We start from the raw sequence: 20,088 nt of genomic DNA, 5'->3' as shown, positions 1-20,088 counted from the left end.
CTGATAGTTTAATTGCTTAGTAATATCCCAATACCTGTGTATGGTACCCTTTTGGAACTTGCACATGTCACTTTTGTCTTGTAACACACTGTTTGCTACCTCGCACATTTTGTTTGTTTTAGATACTTGCACAAGTGCCACCATTGCCCACGTAAAATTGTTTGTTTTAGATACTTGCACAAGTGCCACCATTGCCTACGTAACGTTTGTTCTTGTGCTGGAGTGTCTGCCTTTTATTGCAGTATTATACTTCTACTTGTATTTTGTACGTTTTTGTAACCTGCACCCATATCACTTTTTTTCTCCTGTCAATGCACCGATTGCTACCTCATGTATTCTGGTTGCTCACTAGTGTCACTTTGCTCCATGTAACTTATGGTTTGTTTTTGTATTTTGTATTTCGTATTTTGTTCCTCGTGTATCACTATTGGTCCTTTTGTGAAGCGGTCTGACACATTCGGGTAAAGTCCGCGCTATATAAAATTGCATAAATAAATAAATAAAATTCGCACACACGTGTTCTTCCAAGGAGGAAGCGGAGTCCGGCAACAGCTGGAAGTGGGTTTCCTCACACAGAAGTTGGCGACCAGACTCCCTTCCGGGAGTGTCTGCGCCGCGAGGGAGCGTGCGCTTGCCAGGTCTCTGCTGCTGGCAGCCCCGACCCCTCGCGGTCCGGTCCGTCTCCAGACTGGGAAGGTTCGGTTCTGTCCACCGGCGCCGCCCCGGCCCCTACTGGCTAGCCGCCTTCCTCCTCTTCCTGGCTTACTTCTGCCCCATCTCCTTAACGCCCCGGTTAATTAACACTCCAAATCCCGAGATGCCTTATTGGTTTCGGTGCTGTGCTTGCAGCAATCTCCATTAAGTTTATATCTAGCTGGGTTTGTGATGGCTGCCTTTTTGTTTCACCTCAGCCACTTTTATCGCACGCACGAAGATTCCTTGCTCCACCCACCCTTCCTTGGCCCTCCTCTGTCCCTCCCCTCCTCTGATTCTTCGTGCCCTCTGTGTGACTGCCCCCTTCCGTTGTCCCTCCCTCCCCCCTCCATCCATTAATCCTGCCTGCCCTCTATGGCCTCGCCTCTCCTCCTCGGCCCCTCCTTCTCTGTGCCTCTTCAGACTGGGCCGTGCTGGCGCCGGTCCGGCCCCGGCTGGGGGTGTCCCTCTGCCCCCTGCTACAGCCTGGCCTCTTCCTTCGCCCAAACCTACCACAGAGCGACACGTTTCCTGGTTATTGTGTGCAGGAGAGGTGAGCGGCGGGCGGGGCGAGGACGGGGCACGAGAGTTGCCGAAGTTCGGGCAGACTCTGGCCCTGGGTCCGAGGGAGGACAGCTGGCAGTCTCTGCCGAGGTGGGTGACAGCCTCCGTGGAAGGATCGGCTCCGGCGTGAGGTACTGCAGTCTGTAGTGTGACCCGGGGCTCCAGGTGAATGTATTGGAGTCTCGATGTGCTCTGGAGTTAGACCAGTGCTCAGAGAGGCGCCAACAGACTTCTACTATCTGAAGAGTAGGTCTGTCTCTGTGAAGTGGAGTTCTGGATGTGCCCCTGTCTCATTGTGAAGGTCTGCGTCTGCCCCTGGCTCGATGTGGAGGTCTGCGTCTGCCCCTGGCTCGATGTGGAGGTCTGCGTCTGCCCCTGGCTCGATGTGGAGGTCTGCGTCTGCCCCTGGCTCGATGTGGAGGTCTGCGTCTGCCCCTGGCTCGATGTGGAGGTCTGCGTCTGCCCCTGTCTCCATGTGGAGGTCTGCGTCTGCCCCTGTCTGTGAAGTGGAGGTCTGCGTCTGCCCCTGTCTGTGAAGTGGAGGTCTGCGTATGCTCCTGTCTGTGAAGTGGAGGTCTGCGTGTGCTCCTGTCTCTAGGTGAAGTGGAGGTCTGCGTGTGCTCCTGTCTCTAGGTGAAGTGGAGGTCTGCGTGTGCCCCTGTCTCTAGGTGAAGTGAAGGTCTGCGTGTGCCCCTGTTTCTAGGTGAAGTGGAGGTCTGCGTGTGCCCCTGTCTCTAGGTGAAGTGAAGGTCTGCGTGTGCCCCTGTTTCTAGGTGAAGTGGAGGTCTGCGTGTGCTCCTGTCTCTAGGTGAAGTGGAGGTCTGCGTGTGCTCCTGTCTCTAGGTGAAGTGGAGGTCTGCGTGTGCCCCTGTCTCTAGGTGAAGTGAAGGTCTGCGTGTGCCCCTGTTTCTATGTGAAGTGGAGGTCTGCGTTTGCTCCTCTCTACGTGAAGTGGAGGTCTGCGTATGCCCTTGTTCCTATGTGAAGTGGAGGTCTGCGTGTGCTCCTGTCTAGGTGAAGTGGAGGTCTGCGTGTGCCCTTGTTTGTATGTGGAGTGGAGGTCTACGTATGAACCTGCCTATGTGAAGTAGAGGTCTGCGTTTGCTCCTCTCTGCGTGAAGTGGAGGTCTATTTGTGCGCCCCTGTTTCTAACACTGAAGCTTGTGAATATCTCTCGCTCTTGACAGCAACTGGAGTTATGTGCCCTGTGTTTGATGTTCCCTGAGGGGGCGTGCCTGGTGCCTTCACCCCTGGGACTGTATCCTTCATGTGAGGGAACTGGTGGGTAATTGGCCCTGGGAGTAGTGTATCTATGCCTGGCCGTGTGCGGTTGGGAGACGTAGCCTTGCATGTTTCTGGACATCTCTCCATGAGTTTCTCACCGTGACCATCTCTAGCTGGTAGTGCATCTGCATTAGGTTTTGAATGCTTTCCACGGTGATCTCGTGGTGGTGTGGGGCGGGGGGGTTTAATCCTTAGTAAAGCCATTGTGTAGCTGAGCGATTTTGTTTTTACGACTGTATTTTGGGTGGTTACGCCTATGTTTGTGTATATATTGTTTACACTTAAAGGGTTGATTAAGTATGCTGGTCTTATTCTTGGAGTGCCTGGCTTCACCTTTGTATGTGTTGCCACCTGTTGAGTCGTCTCGCTCTTGACGGCCTGTCTCTGTGGGTGTCATGTTGTGACCCTGCCTGGTGAATGCCCTTCTCGCGCGCGCGCCGATACCAGCCGCTCCACAGCGGCAGTGACGGCGGTGTTTGTGCAGACTCCAGACTAATCTGTGGGGCCCGAGGCGTCCCTCGTCAGAGGACCCATGACTCGGCCGTTTCCGCACACAGCTTGGAGTGATCCTTTCCTGTTCCACCAGTCCTTGCCTTCTCCGGGGTGCACGTGATTGTAAAATATTCCCGGGCCCGCGAAGATGGCGGGTTCATTTTTGAACCTCTCGGTAGACTCCTACACACCTACTAGATACTGTAGAGGAAATCCTTAGAACAGACAGTCGCTGATTAAATGTTCTCCAGGAGAGCTGCCAACTCGAGGCTTTCTTTCTTTCACAAGGCGTACACACCTCTGCTAATATTGCCCAACACCACCGAAAGTTGCTTTGTGCAGAAATCTTTCATCTTGCAAAAGAAGTATCTTAATTGGGCTGGTATTCAAAAATAAGTAAATGCAGATTTCATAGTTTGAGAAGGCTTGCAAAGATACGAACTGTGAAGAAAATCTCAATGCATTCGAAGCACTGGCCTACCTGGATGAAAAACAGTGTCCCAAGTGACCGAGCATGGACGGTGTAAAGTGTAGTATTACCCTCTATATGAAAATGACTGTGGTGCCTATACAACACTTACTGCTAATTACGTGTATGTATTTGCTGCATTGGGCTTAATTTTTGAGTGGTTTGATATAGTTGTGAGTCTGTTAGTCTTTTCTAGTTGTTGGTAAAAAAAATACTTCTATTCGCTTTAAGATTCGTGAGGTTTACAGGTGGAATGCTATGACATTCCAGTTTTTACTTTGGTTATTGTGAATTACTCCAACGGAAAATCTTTGTTTTTAGTCTTTGAGGGTTGCTAATTTTGCCTGTATGTGAATACTTGTAGCTAGTTGAAAGTCTAACCTTTATTTCCTAGTCAATTGGCATGATGTGTATGAGTTATGGAAAGATGGTGCAGCTTTGAATTTGAGTTCTGGATTTCATGATCCTCTAATGAGGGTTGACTGTGCACTTGGGACATAATGGTGGCTGTCCTGGCTACTCTTTACTGAGTCCTATAGAGTGTGTGTAACTGCCATTGTGTATGGGTGTTGCTGTACACGTGTGCAGGCGATCAAGTACGGTCTTTGATTAATAGTGAGACTTTTGGTTCATTTTGCATTGGGCATGCTGTTTGGCATTGGAGTGTGAGGCTCCTGGGGTTGGGATAACCCGTGTGCTGCCCAGTATGGCATGGTTTACTCTACCTGCAAAGTTGAAATGTTATTTTTTGTTACCCCTCTAGGAGTCTAGTTTGGTCCTCTTTTTCGAAGGGCCGACTTCTAGGATCTAAAGAGGCGATTATCACATGTGGAACGATGAATTGTGTGAGTGCTGTTTTGTCAGACTGTAGCGTGGAAAGGGGCATTGACGACCACTCCTAACTGGATGATTCGTGTGTGCCGTGTTGGCTTAATGAGGCGTGGCTTGCCTTTCACAGTTTGAGAAGGGTGTAATGCTGCTGTTGATGCATAGCTTGTCTGGTACATGCCCTGGGCTCATAATCTGATGCTTGCACAACCTCTGTGGGCCTGAGGTTGCCTGGGCAGTGGGTGGAGTTGCCGTTCCTGCTGACTGGATGTTTACTGTTCGTAGGTGGTGTTGACCATGCGTGGGCGAGTGTTTGTCTTGGAGAGGGTTGTGTTGGTAACTCGTTTGTCATGTGTATGTTCTGTTCCTGGCTGTTAGTTCGGTTTATGTTGGGTGTACTTGATAGCTTCTTGTACGGTTGTCCCGCACAGTAGCTCGCGGATCGCCCACGCAGAGGTTCTCCAGAGGAAGCCTCTCACCAGACTGCTTCAGCCCCCAGCGTCCTCCTGCTCGCCCCTACCTGAGACTCACCGGTCATTCTGTGCGTTTCTTTCCCACCTTCCTCAGAGCGCCTTCTCCGAATAGAACAAGAAAGACCACGGCGATGAAGCGGTGTGTGCGCTGCGCATGCTGCGCAGGGCAGCTTTGTGCAACGAGGCGTCAAGACCCACCATTTATTGTCCTTGAAACTCCCACCTGCGTTTTGTATTCTTGGGGTCCGAATACAACTGCAACGATGTCGCACGTGACCCTTTCAGAAAGAGATCAGAGGAATTCGGTGTTGACTTACTCCGGTGCTCTTTCACGGGGAGTAGTTTGTGGGTAACACATATTTTTTAAGAGAAATCTCGGAGCCAAATTACTTACAGGGTTGTAGTAGTGGGAAATCTTCACTACTAACCAGAGGTGGGCGAGCCATTGAAATGGCGAGCCTGAAGCCTGGCTCGGGGCCCTGTTGGATCCTCGAGCCCATAATGAGCCGAGCTGTCACGTGGCTTCTGCCTGCTTCCCGCACTCACTCTACTCCGGATGTGGCGTTAGGGCCAGTGCTGTCGACTTTGGGACTGGGGAAACAGCTTCGAGTCTCCGCGTCGGCACAAAATCCAGTGATTCCGGGCAAATTGCTGCACCTTCCCATGCCTGTAAGCAATGAATGTGAGCTTTTGTCATGTAAGTCGTGCTCATGTTAAGCCCTCCAATTTGGCCTTTGGGTGAGGTTCACACTATAGAAACGAGTGCAAAAAAAGGTAAAAATACATCTTTACCACAAGGAAAGACAAAAAGATGGTAATTTCCTGGCTGATTTGTACAAAATGAAACCAAAAAACCCAAATCGCAGCTTCACCGCTTAAATTGTATGATCTTGGGCAAATATTTCCTTTCACCAAAACAGTTTTTCTTCATTGTCGTGCATGATAGCACTTTAAAATGTGTAAGTTCAGAATACCAGTTGTACAAAACGTTTGTGCTTTGATTTAATAACAATGTTGCTCTGTAATAAACTGAGCCTGTACAAGGCTTACACAGCTGCCTTGACTCTTACTAAAAGTACGTCTTTTAATAAACGTATGTACTAAGTACTACTCAGTGCAGTGCTACAATGTGACTTATTAATGCCAAAGCTTCACTATGTTATAAAAATGCACATTTTTGATTTTTGAAGCGACTTTATCATATTTTGCCTGATGTTTGTTACGTGATATACATAGCCAACCTTTTCAGGGCTCGGCTCATGCACGGGCTCCAAGATCCAAGGCAGACCCGTTGTTTGGTTCTGCTCTCACTTCTCATTTATCGGCTGCCCACCTCTACTGCCAAGGTTGTCTAAGTAGCCTTAGCTAGTGCTCCTGCCTCGATGGGTGGATGCAGCCCAGAGTAGTTACCAGGGGCTAAGACGAATTCAGACGTTCCAGCAATTACTTGTTTTGTTTACTGCCTGTTACTGGTGTTGCCAGCCATATGGCTCACTGTGCTATAGGACACAAGCAGGTCTGGCGTTGTGTGTGTTATTGGTCGGCAGGGACGTGGCCTGGCAGTTTAGCATGACTGTTACTGTTTAGCCTTACCAGTGCTGATTTCCATTTCCACATCTGAAGTGATGTAGTAGTTGTTTTTTTGTTTTGTTTTTTTAAACAAAAAAATGCATTACAATGAGGCCTAAAGTAATAACCAGAGGCTGAGATTCATTCAGCCATTCCTCCTACGGCTTTTTAGGTCGAGCTTGCCAGACAGCTTTGCGGTCTGGTTGCAAAAGGCATTGTGGTCTTACCTAGAAGATAGTGGCTTGCAGTCTGCCTACTGTTTGCCACGGATTGGCTTTGCTGTCGCTCATTTGCCCGTTTCTTGTTCGTGGCTTGTCTTGTCCAGGTTGTGGCTTTCCACTGCTCACTTGTTAGCTCTGCAGGCTTTAGATCTCCCTCCAATGCCTGCTCTTCACGCTTGACCAGGCTCTCCGTTTCCTCTCCATACAAGTCTTTCCTATGAAGGAAGACTTCTGTTATGGAGCAGTCTCTAATTAGCTGAAATGGGCTAAGAACACATCAAATCAATGACTCAGCGCGATGAAAACGTCCAAGAGCAAGCACTGGTGATGGTGACCATGCCTACTTGGGGCCCAGTTACAAGTGAGGTACCACTGTGGCTGCAGGGTGCACTAATGACTGGGTGTGCAGTGGGTTCAAATCTACAGACTGACTGAATGAGGGCTAGTGCGCGAACAGTGTTATCATAATTCAGAGGGAGCAGGACTGAGCTATAGTTGCTCAGTCCTCGGCGAAGGATCTGAAGCCTCGGCGTCCCTGGCACACCTTGAGAATCTGGCATTTCATTTTCAAAGCCTTATTCGACATTTGTCATAAAAGCATCAGTCCCTACCCTATACAATAAATACTATAGCTAAAAACTTTTTCTTTTAAAAAACATATTAAACAATGACAGTCGAATACTTTGTACACATAAAAATTATTCTCAGTTCATAAAAAGCAGTTAAAATAATATGTACATGTTTCAGATATAAGAGCAATTGGAACAGGGCGGCCATACTTCATTATGTTACATTTAACAGTAGTGAGCGGGAACGGATTACCCAGGCCCATCAAGGAATTTTGCTATCGCTAATAGTGTAGAGCAGTCAGATTTTAATATTCTAAGTGCGGTTGATTGACTACGAGTACCCATATTTAAACAAACTGGCTTTAGCCATTTGCGCCTTGGACTGGCATATAAAGGACAACAAAACAATAGATGGGAGGTGTGCTCTATTTGGTCCTTACAATGATGACAGTGTTCATCCCGTTAAGGGTTCCAGTGTTTCTTAAAAGCATTCACTGGAAGTGTTCCAACACGAAATTGAAAGTATAGTTTCCTGTCATGCGGACGTTCGATTATGTCCCAGTAATCTTCACACAAAGGGAACATCTTAATGTCCAAGAAGCGAGATGACAAATTGGGTAAGGGACCTTTTTGATACATTGTTGAGTACACCATCTCCCAGTACATTCCTTTCAGTATTGTTTTCGATGGAAAACAAGCCACATCCCTGTTACCCCACAGATGTTCCAACTTTAACTTTACAAGAGTGTCCCGCAGTTCCTTTATCCATACAATACAGTGGAATCGGTCACACGTAACCACATCTAATAATGCTGTTACATAGTGGGTTAGCTCTGGGGTCACCATCAGGCGCCTCCAATATAACAGAGGCCGTAGCCGAGCTATGTCCTCTACGTTTTTCCTGCCAAGGTCCAATTTCAAGGGGATTGTGGGCGTGCTCTGTGGGGCCATTACAAGCCCTCGAAGAAATCTATTTTCTGCTCTCCCCAAGTCACCCAAATTTGAGAAACCCCAAAGCTCGGAGCCATATAAACAGGCGCTCAGTACTTTCATATTGTAAATTTCAAGAGCGCATTTTACTGGTTTTGTCAGTGAGGCCCTGTGTTTAAGGGCTACCGCCCCTGCCAGTTGGCTAAACTTTAGTACTGCCGTATTAATGTGCGCTTTCCATTTCATATCTCCCTGTAGGATTATTCCTAGATATGAAAAAGCATCTACTTTCTCAAGTGGGGTGCCCTTATATGTTATCACACCCCTAGACATAGAGTGATAATTAAGGCACATGAATTTGGTCTTAGATGTATTCAATTCAAAGCCCCAACCATCACAAAATTCACCAAAGGCATCAACCACTTTTTGGAGACCACTCGGTGTACGCGAAAGTAGAAGCGTATCATCCGCAAACATTAATATGGGTACATGTGAACCTGCTATAATTGGCGCGTCACTTGGTAATTTCTTCAGGTGATCAACAATACCATTTATATAGATTGAAAACAATGTTGGGGCCACGACACACCCTTGCCTCACCCCTCGCTCCACCGGAAAGGGCTCAGTCACTTCTCCCTGCTTGCCCCATCTGATTTTAGCGAAGTTATTTTCATGGAGGCGTACTAGAAGAGTGAGCAGTTCTTGACTTATGCCTGCATCATCCAGGGTCTGCCACAGTTTTTCTCTTGGGACCAGGTCAAAGGCTGCTTTTAAATCTACAAAGACAGCATATAATGTGCCCTTTTTTAAAATAACATTTCTCCAATAAATTGTTATAAAGTAAAAAACTTGGTCGACACTACTGGTCAAGGGGCGAAACCCTGCTTGGTATGGTGACAATATGTTTTTTTCATCAATCCATTGTTGCAGCTTGTTCTGGACTAGTCGCCCCATAAGTTTTTGCGCTGTATCAATAAGACTGATGGGTCTATAGTTTTTCGCCTGTGTTTTGTCACCTTTTTTAAATATGGGGATGATTTCCACTCCCTTCCAAGAAGCGGGCACTTCCCCTCCCATCGCCACTGCATTTGCCAACCATGTAAGGTAGGTGCACCATGAATTCCTATCAGATAGAAACACATCTGCCGGGATTCCATCCATACCCGGTGCTTTCCCCCCTGATACGCAATCCAAGGCCAAGCTAACCTCTTTTTCGCTGAATATTTGATGTTTAAAAAAGATACTAGGAGGGGGGGAATTTACAGTGTGCATTGGGTTACATGCGTACTGTGGTTTGAAAAACTCAATCCAATCATTTTTTGCAACATGGTTATGTGGTTGTGCAGCTATCCCACCCCTATCCCATTTTACTATGGCCCAAAATAGCTTGGAATCCTTGGCTGCGCAAGCCTGTTTCAGCTCGCACCAGCATTCTTCGTCCCAGCGTTTCCTCGCTTGTTTTTGAGTCGATCTATATGTGTCTCTCGCCTTCCTAACTGTCATGGGGTTGCCCGTTCTCAATTCAATACTTAAGTTATGACGTGCCAGTCTACAGCTCGTGTCGTACCAGCCCTGCCTAGGCTGTTTCTTTTTAGCTCTTCTTGGATCTACAGATTTGGTAAAAAAGCTTTGAAGTTTGGAGAAGAATGTTTTATGTGCCTCCATCATATAGACCTGAAAATTGGGATTCTCACAATGGGGATTGATGTTATTTACTTCCTCTATCACTACTTTTTTGAGGTCCTCTAATCTCGTTATATCTTCAATCAACATTCTCCATTTCAAATGGCGCTGCTTGTTTGAACACACAACATCTTGAGTGACCCGCTCAATTTTGTTGACGCAATCTGTAGTCTTGTGGTAAGTGTGGAGGGTCAAGCACAAAGGATTGTGGTCACTTTCCATTCTCACCTCCACAGACATATCTACCAGTTTGCTCCATGCCCTTACATCTATCAAAAAATAATCGATTCTGCTTGTGGCGCGTCCATTATCAAATGTATTGTTCCCTTTTAAGTCAGAGGGCGTACGCCCATTTGCCGCTCTCAATCCTCTTGCTAAGCAAAGACTCTTTAGCTGGATTGCCACAGCACTCCATCTTTTGATGGCTGGGACCTCCAACTGAGGTATTCCCCACTTATTGTCCTCCTCCTCAGACAGAATCCTGTCCTCTTCACCCATGGGTTCAAAAGTAGAGTTGAAATCCCCACCCACAATTACGTGGAATTGGGGTTCCAGTAATTCTAGATCATATTCTAATGTAGTTACTACTTCTGAGGATTTACCTCCGCCCACACCCCTGGCATAGACATTAAACAAAGCCAGTTCTTGGCCGCTGTCCCATCTAATGATTAATGATAGAATATCGTTTGATGGGGATGGTCTTTGAGTTATTGAGCAGTTCAGCGACTGGTCAATCCAAATTAATAGACCTCCAGAAGGACGTCCTGTATGATTTCTAATTGCTGGTATATGGTAGTTTAGATACCCATGGCGAAAAACTGGTTTTAGTGTGCCCAAGTTTCTTGTAACATGATAATATCATGTTGGTCAATAAAATCAGCCCATTCAGGAGAAGATATCTTATTTGTTATGCCTGCTATATTCCACGAGATAAGGGTCAAGGAAGATATTCCTGGGTTACGTCCTGGATAACCCATGTCCTCAACATTTTCCACATGGTCAATACTCATTATTCTTCCACCCTCCATAACTACCTCACTTTCTGTTCTTGCCCTATTTTTGCCCTGCTGATCTTTATCTACCTCCCCAGATTTTAGATCTTGGATTTCCTTGGGCTCTATTGGCTGTTTGCACAGTTGTGTGCGTGCCGGGATGACTACCTTTCCCTTGGTTCGCCTTCTCTGAGATACGACTGGCGGATATTTGTGCCTTGTGAGTCAATCGCACTCATTTAGATTGGATATGGCTGAAAATCTATTTTCCAAGTGCAACCCCCAATCACATCTTGGGCTATCCCTAACACTTCTGCTACCCACGACAGACCACTTGGTCCTTAAAACACTAGGCTTTGTCCCTAGTCCTCTTCTACTATAGAAGAAGTCTAGCGTAAGTAGTATTAGTTCTGCCGTTCTTCGTTGTGGTGGGAATAGATTAAGCAGAATTTCCGGTAGCACTTCTGGGTCCTTCAAGTTCAGTACCACACAGTCCCCCGCAAATTTCTTAGGTTTGTTCCCTATCCACTTCACTCGTCTTGCTGTAATCAGGTCATCTGTCAGCTTTTCTTTTCCCCAAGGAGAAATGTGCATGTTGTTACTCAACCAGTTTAGTGCTTTATTTAACAGTGATTCTGGTATCTCAATCTGTCCCACATTCAGAGGTGGGACGTTAGGGAGAACGAGGATCAAGGGTGACGCTTCTATAACTAGCTCTACAGGTCCTGTCTCTAGATTTGGGCCTGGATCAATGGTTTTCCCTGGGATAGCTGGTAGTTCAGCAGGAGTAGGGTTAAATGGTTGTGTATCAGGATTTGATCTTGTTGTCTGGATGGGGGCTACAACATCTACTACTCCCCCAGATATAATTTCTATATATTGTTTTTCGTTGATTTTATCGAATACCAGATTCGGTATCTCCCCCACATTATCATTGGTAGTTTTTAAAAGAATCTCCAATTTGTTAACTTTGTCGGTGAGGTGATCGATTTTTAGATAACAACGGTTTGATTAACCTGTTTAATTTGTTATCCATCATATCCATGAGTTTCTTTATAACTGCATCATCCCAGCCTATACTTCCATTTTCTTCTCCCGCTTTACCTTTTATGGCGTTCTTACTAGGGGGAGTTGCTGGTCTTTTCCTATTTGACCTCAACCCTTCTCTTCTGGGGAGGGTCTTAGAGCCCCCTCTGACTACTCTTGGAGCGGGGACAGGAGCCAATGGAGAGGGATAACACTCGACAGGCTCTAGATCATCTTGGAGGGCATCTATATCACCCTCCTCTATTATGTCAGAGTTGTTTTTTGAATTTGAAACCACAGAAACATTCAGCTCTAAATCATCAGAAAAATGCTGAGTGGGTGGATCTATGACATTTCCTGCATCCATATCTATCAAGTTCATACATAGATTTCCCCCTTGCGACGATATTGGTGAGGCGCTAAGACCCAAGGAAGACCTACGCTCATTATTTATTTTTGCCACCACCTGGACCAAATAGTTGTCCATGGTGTTGGTTGGAGCAATGGGGGTCTTCTGTTTAGACATATATGGGTCTGATGACGACAAATATAAAAATTGTATTGAAAACCCTTACCAATATAGATATACAACACTTCAGCCCGCTTCCCCCAAGTACAGTCACTAAAATGAAAGGAGGCAGGATTATCTAAGTACCTCACCACGAAAATAGATTTTCACTCAGGAGGTATGGCCCAGTCCAGTCGTGGCCAGTCTTGGACTGTCTTAGACTGTCCGCCCTTAGTCCGGGCTTCGTCCGGCGCGCGTCCTCGCGGGACGAAGGCTCTGTCGATGCTTTAAGCGCCTCCTGGCGCGCTCGTCGCAACCGTCGTCGCTGACCCCAAAGGCTTCTGGGGGTTGTGGTCCGGCCGGCGGAGCCAAGCCCGGCCGGTCGGATTCAGTGCAGGAATGGCGGAGCCAAGCCCGGCCGCAGTTCAGGAGGACAGGAAGCTTAGGCGAAACTGCAGGTATGAGTAAGACAGGGGACTCAGCCCCTGTCGGTGCTTTAAGCGCCTCCTGGCGCGCTCATCGCAACCGTCGTCGCTGACCCCAAAGGCTGCTGGGGGTTGTGGTCCGGCCGGCGGAGCCAAGCCCGGCCGGTCGGATTCAGTGCAGGAATGGCGGAGCCAAGCCCGGCCGCAGTTCAGGAGGACAGGAAGCTTAGGCGAAACTGCAGGTATGAGGAAGACAGGGGACTCAGCCCCTGTCGGTGCTTTAAGCGCCTCCTGGCGCGCTCGTCGCAACCGTCGTCGCTGACCCCAAAGGCTGCTGGGGGTTGTGGTCCGGCCGGCGGAGCCAAGCCCGGCCGGTTGGATTCAGTGCAGGAATGGCGGAGCCAAGCCCGGCCGCAGTTCAGGAGGACAGGAAGCTTAGGCGAAACTGCAGGTATGAGGAAGACAGGGGACTCAGCCCCTGTCGGTGCTTTAAGCGCCTCCTGGCGCGCTCGTCGCAACCGTCGTCGCTGACCCCAAAGGCTGTTGGGGGTTGTGGTCCGGCCGGCGGAGCCAAGCCCGGCCGGTCGGATTCAGTGCAGGAATGGCGGAGCCAAGCCCGGCCGCAGTTCAGGAGGACAGGAAGCTTAGGCGAAACTGCAGGTATGAGGAAGACAGGGGACTCAGCCCCTGTCGGTGCTTTAAGCGCCTCCTGGCGCGCTAGTCGCAACCGTCGTCGCTGACCCCAAAGGCTGCTGGGGGTTGTGGTCCGGCCAGCGGAGCCAAGCCCGGCCGATCGGATTCAGTGCAGGAATGGCGGAGCCAAGCCCGGCCGCAGTTCAGGAGGACAGGAAGCTTAGGCGAAACTGCAGGTATGAGGAAGACTCTGGCAATACTTGGGTAGATCTGTTGATAATCGCCCTGTGCAGTGTGTAGAAGAGATCCTGGCGCATTGAGACCCTAACGGGTGAGTCGACGCGCTCTATAATAAACCTGATTTATTGTCAAAGTGAAGGTGATACCCAGCAGTTAATTTACCAGCACCATGCGCTTTGCTTTCTTGGGTGGTCGGGTTGTTGATGAGTTTCCACCAGGCTGGTGTCTAATGAAGCGGCTGCAGCAGTGCCGATTAAACCCTGTGGAGGGCCCTAGGCAGTCGAAATTGAGGCCTCCCTACGCAAATTATCTTCTAATCCTGGCACCGGATTTTCTTCAAACGGACTGCTGCCAGAAGATGAACTTTTAAGGGACAAACTGTTATGTGAATCTGATGTCTCTGGTTTATGTACTTTAAATTGTTAATGGGTACATTCTATTAATACAGTATTTTGTCTATAGTCTTTAATGTAAAGTTTTCGTTTCCTTGAGTTGATTATTTTTTTCCCTATCGTTTGAAGACATTATTTAATTGTAATATTCTTTCAAGAGTCGTCGCGGGCCCTTAAAGGGAGTGGGGCCCATAGGCCCGTGCCTACTTTGCCTATTTGGCAATCTGGATCGGAGCTGTAGGTGTCCCCATAGGCTGCCGGCTGCGAGCTCTCTCTCCAGTTCTCTCAGGAGTCCACGGATTTGAGAAGGGTTCCAGTTGACTATAATCCCTCTAAGAAACACACACCTGGATTATCAGGAAGCGGATTAGACGCTGTGCCGGGTCTGTAGGTCAGGCACAGGGGCAGGCACGTAAAGCGTGCACTGGACCGATAGCTGCAGAATCCCAATCCTGATGGTGGGAGCACGTGAATTCTCCAGGGGGGAGGGGTGGCATCCTGTGCAGGAAAGGCCTGCATGCTGAGCTGAAAACAATGGGGGCTCGGGCCGCCTGCCCTTCACCAGAACTCCCTTCTGTTCCAAAGTAATTGAGAATTGCACTCTGCTGGAGCCGTGGGCCTAGAGGGTCTGGAATAAACCACGTTTATTTTACTTCTCCAGAAGACGCAGACAGTCCCTTCTAAACGGCAGAGGCCATAAGTAAGATTGGCTGGTGGGTTAACTCTGTCCCTGTGAACCCCTAGTGCTATAGGCCTACTAATAAAATTCGTTGGGTGGAGGCTAGTGGCTGTAAAAACTGCTAATATTGGCCTTTCTCTCCAACTTGAATACAGTTATTCCCACATTGGGGGCGACCTAGAACCTCCGGAGAGAGGGGTCAGTACTATGTGAAGGGGGTTCATCTCGGCCTTTGCCCTACCCTTTAGGGATCTAGACTAGTCTGAGGTGCATTATGGCAATGCTAGGCAGTGGTAGTGGACATTGGGAAGGATGCGTGAACCGGTTTAGTGCAGATCTCTCTATGTAGGGGTTGTTTATCTACTTTATACATCCGAGTGCGTCATTCGCCAAATGTGCTGTTGGGTAGGGCTCAAAACGTACCATCCTTGTTTGTCGGTGATGCACTGATCTTGGGATGGTCTTACTGTTGCAGTGTCGTGGCTTGTTGCTACTTTCAAGATTTTTGTAGTGAGCGTTCACTGGCTGTTAAGGTCATGAAATCCATGGTACTGATGTGGCCTAGGAAGAAACCCGATGATGATTTCTCACAAGTGAATAATAATGCATTTATGTCCTACACATGTGATTAACTTTCAGGTGAACAGCCCGCATACAACAGAGCGAGTGACCCCTGAGCACATAGGTGGCTGCCCTTGCTGGGCAATCCTAAAGGCTTCGCCATAGCTTGGAGGGTGACCTCAAGAGCTAGAGCAATATATGCCTTAAATCTGCAGCTTTGAAGAAGTGGGTGACAAATTAAGGGCAATGGAGAGTAAGGGTTTTCGAGAGACCTCCTTAACTGGAATTTGGGCAGGGTTTTTATATCGGATCTAGAAGCCTAGATCACTAATCCACTGTGGTTTAAGGCTTTTTACTATTTTCAGATATCCAGAGGCTGGCGCGGACTGTGAAAACTAATAACTACTACCCCTTGAAAGTGATGTTACGAATAAACTACCCCAATGGTTACAATCCCAACCCATCCCACCACGTCACCAGGAATTCTCTTGCTCTTCACTCTCCCTAGTAAGACACACTCTGCTGGTCACCTTTTAGACCCTGTATTCACTAATATACCTTCCCTAAAAGTTCGCTCTCTCCGCCCCATGGCCTGGTTAGACCACTTTATCTCCATGACACCTCATGGTGAAGGCCCATCATCACTCGTCTACTCCAAGCCTGTTTTGAAACTTCCTTGGCACAAGTTAAGACGCCAATCATTTTCGGGATCTTTTACTTACCCAGATGCCTCAATTGCCCGCTGATATAGAAGTAGCAAACAGCCTTCTTCACGAATGGCTCATGCATACTCTTGACAAATGTATTATCGCCAAATATACGTATAGCTGTAGAACACAGAACAGTCCTTGGTTCAATGAGACTCTAACACAGATGAGGAAAAACGGCAAGGTACTAGAACATGCATAGACACGCCATTATTACCCTGCTCTCCAGACACAATACTGCTTAGCAATTAAGGCTTATGATAAATATATACATAAATCGAGAGCTGACTATTTAGCAGAAGAAATTAAAACCAGCAGCAATCCGGCTAAAAGTATTTTCTCCTTGCTGAATGATCTCAGAAAGCCCTCCTGGGCAAGTGCACCCACCATCACCTCGAACTCTCAGTGCAAGGCTTTAGCCACCTTTTTTGTCAAAAAGGTTGAGGACATCTACAAAACCTCACCCCTCCTCCTTTTACTAGCATTGAAGGTCCCAAGTATCTGTCTAGTTTCTCTGGCACCTCATCACTCCTTCCTGGCACTATCCCATGAAGTATTGAGTACCCTCTGTAACAAACTTAAATCTGGATCAAAACTGATCCACAGTTAAACCAGATAATCTTCTATCTGTGACCTGATAAATCTGTCCCTGTCATCCGCAGAAGTACCCGCCTCATGGAAATACACCAAGGTTATTCCACTGCTAAAAAAGCCGACCCTTGATGACTCTAAGCCAGAAAGTTTTAGCCCCATTTCATTGCTTCCTTTTGTGGCCAAAGTCAAGGAGTCTTGCATCAACTCTATTCTAATTGAATTTGTTTAGTCCAACGAAATATTGGACTTCTCACAGAATGGCTTTAGACCTTGCTACAGCACTGAATCCGCTCTCTTGGCAGTTACTGAACATCTCTGGAGTTCTTTGGATGACGGCAATATCTCGGCTCTGATCCTTCTTGACCTCGGCGCCGCCTTCGACTCTATTGCATAAGATTCTGCTGCATCTTTTACAAGAGCTGGGCATTGGAGATACCACCCTAAATAGGTTTGTATCTTTTCTATCAGATAGATCCTTTCAAGTGATTTCCCCTCCCTTATGGCTCTCAGGTTCACACCGCACGTCATGGGGTCCTGCAGGGTTCAGCTTTGTGCCCTACGCTGTTCAATATATGCATACAACCCCTAGTGGGAGTTGCGAAAAGTAGGGGTCTCTCCCTGGTCTCATATGCTGATGATACTCTGCTTGTGATCTCCATCTTACAACTCAGGCCAAAATATAACCAAGTTCCAGAATGATATGATGGCCATTGTGGACTGGATGGCAGCCAAATGCTTGCAGCTGAATGCTAACAAATCTGAGATTCTTCTTCTTCTCCCATCTATGGAGTGATTGCTGGTGGCCCTCTGCGCTGGGAACCCCCTCCACCCCTCTAAGGAAATTGTAAAAAATCCTGGGTGTCTGGGTTGACTGTGTTCTAACCATTCAGGCACAGACTTAATCAGTGGCTGGCGTTTGCTTTGGACTCCTACGCAGTCTTAAGCCACTACTTGGGTTCTTTGACGCTCAAACACGCCAGACCATTATCCAGTCTCCCATACTCTCTAGACTGGATTATTGTAATTCCCTGCACCTGGGTGCCAATAAATCCTGTATTAATAGTCTTCAGAGTGCGCAGAATGTCATGCCAAAGCCAACCTCCACAGAGGAATGAAGGCCGTAGCCGACTGGATGAAGGACAGCAGACTGAAGCTGAACTCAGACAAGATGGAGGTCCTCATACTCTGACCCACCTCATCAGCCTGGGACGACTCTTGGTGGCCCACATCGCTAGGCGCAGCCTCGGAACCCACAGACCACGCACGCAACCCGGGGGGCATCCTCGACTCCACTCTCTCCATGACCAGGCAAGTCAACGCCGTCTCCGCGTCCTGCTTCAACACCCTCCAAATGCTCCGCAGGATCTTCAAATGGATCCCCCCCCGACACGAGAAAAACAGTCACCCAGGCCCTCATCACCAGCAGACTCGACTACAGGAACGCCCTCTACTCAGGAACAGCAAGCAAGCTCCTGAGACGACTACAACGAATCCAGAACGCCTCTGCACGACTGATCCTCGACGTCTCCCGACGCAACCACATCACATCCCACCTGAGAGGCCTGCACTGGCTCCCCGTCAACAAGAGGATCACCTTCAAACTCCCCATCCACACACACAAGGCACTACACAACACCGGACCTACATACCTCAAAAACCGACTCAGCTTCCACACCCCCACCCGAAGCCTCCGATCAGCCAACCTCGCCACAGTTCCTCGTATCCGGAAAGCCACCACCAGCAGCAGATCCTTCTCCTACCTCGCCGCCAAGACCTGGAACACTCTCCATACCAGCCTACGACAGACTCAGGACCTGCTGGCCTTCAGAAGACTTCTCAAGACCTGGCTGATTGATTGATTGATTGGGCCGGACTCTTTTTGCCATCCCTAAATTCTGCTCTAGCTCCAACTTCATATGTAAGTTGCATTGGCTTCCATTAGAGAAGAGAATCACTTTAAGACATTGTGAATCTCCCACAGAATTCTTCATGCTCAAGCCCCTTCCATTTTAGCTAATCTTCTTATCCCTTACGTTCCTAAACATGCTCTGTGCTCTTCTAACCAACATCTGGCATGTGTTCCCTGTGTTAGAGCACAGGCTGGAGGTTGGTCATTCTGTGCCTTAGCTTCTTCTGTCTGGAACGCCCTTCCATGTAATATTAGGAGCATTCAGAATAATGGGGCTTTCTGGAAGGCAGTGAAGACCTGTTTTTTTTCTTGACTATTCCATCTGCCCTGATCTCCTCCACTGTCTGGTGGTTCTTTAATTAACGCTGGAATGCCCCACCCCGTTGCTCGGGCAGCCATGCACTCTACAAATGATAACATAACATTGGTCCAAAGAAGACAGTAGTATGTGGGGGTGTAGGAGAGTAGGGTCTGCAATCCTATGATCACCCAGATTTTTGCTTTTTGCTGCACTGGTTTACGACTTTCCCTGGCTGTGGGCCTGCTAATCAGACCCACAGGGCCCTCTCCAAGTCCCTGTACCCAGGGCTGAGGTGTACCCAGAAGTCTCCCAGGGGCTGAAGCATGTATTATGCCACCCCTGGGCTGACTAACTAAACTGACACAACTGGCTGCACGACAGCTGGGGCAAGGTGGTGTACTCACCCTTTGCTTTAGATATAGTATACCTATATCTAACCCTAAAATGGACACACAGATCTCCTATCAGTCACTCCTATGGCAGGCCTTAACAATCCTGAAGGCAGAGTGCTGGGAATCGTGTGAGATGGTGCTCTGGCATGAGCTGAGCCTGTCTGCGGCTTTCGGGATCCATCCCTTAGCCGTTTCCATGATATCGCATACCATATACTCTTAAGTGCATTATAATCCTCGCGGTTATATGCCAACTCTGGTATCGCTTTATCAAAACATGTCGAGTAAGGTGTCATACGAATTGGAATACTAACCCCTCGCCAATTCTGGCGACGGGGTTAGCATTTCAACCTTCTAGAGGGACACGACATGTATGTAACCCCTAACCCCGGTTAAAGTCAAACAGAGCCTCAGCTCCACAAAATGGATGCTGCCACCGAGACACAAGTCTGCCCTCCTGCTGCTGGGAGTCCTCCCAGAGCAGGAGGCAAGGACAAAGGGTTTCCTGCCAGGGGCGGTGCCAGCACCGTCCCAGACAGGGTTTTGTGTATTGTAGGTAGGCAGGGCTTCAGAGGAAGGTGACTGCACGTGGCACCCCGGTGCTCACTGTGCATAGGCTGGCTGGAACCAGTTCCAGGGTCACTCCAGACCCTGTGCTGGGGAAAAGCCCGCCAAGGAAGTGGGTGTAACCACCCCCCTCCTAGTCCCACCCCTAGGGCAGGACTTAGTCGCGTGCCAGCCCCTTTTTACAGGATAAAGGTAGGAACTGGCCCCCTTCCAAATCAGATCATCTTTGAATCCTGAAACTACTTTCCACGAAAGGAACTCAAGACTTCTTCCTAAGATTTCTCCCTTGTGACTAAGGAGTAGTCACCCTGCATCTGCAGGCACCATCTTAAGAACACTGCGGTCTGCTGCAAGTCTCTCCTCCGGATCAAGACTGCCCAGCTCGAC

The 20,088-nt window shown here is 48.3% G+C and overlaps 1 protein-coding gene across 8 annotated transcripts in view; it reads left to right on the top strand.

The window, feature by feature from the left end:
• MGAT1 (alpha-1,3-mannosyl-glycoprotein 2-beta-N-acetylglucosaminyltransferase) overlaps positions 1–20,088 on the top strand; it is a 283,501-nt gene that overhangs the window by 200,653 nt on the left and 62,760 nt on the right. Inside the window, exon 1 of one of the 8 annotated variants that reach the window (XM_078645758.1) lies at positions 553–1,347. The exons of 1 other annotated variant lie outside the window; for it this stretch is intronic. The gene's annotated coding sequence lies outside the window, so the exon portion shown is untranslated. Of the gene's footprint in view, positions 1–552; positions 1,504–2,544; positions 2,658–4,866; positions 5,578–20,088 lie in introns of those variants that run through there. 6 more of the 8 variants (XM_078645760.1, XM_078645762.1, XM_078645759.1 and 3 more) reach the window with 6 other exon arrangements.

Source organism: Lissotriton helveticus, chromosome 5_1 (genome assembly GCF_964261635.1).
Source record: "Lissotriton helveticus chromosome 5_1, aLisHel1.1, whole genome shotgun sequence".
Lineage (NCBI taxonomy): Eukaryota > Metazoa > Chordata > Amphibia > Caudata > Salamandridae > Lissotriton > Lissotriton helveticus.
The sequence above is the reverse complement of the archived record's forward strand: the minus strand, read 5'-3'. Positions and strand labels throughout refer to the sequence as shown.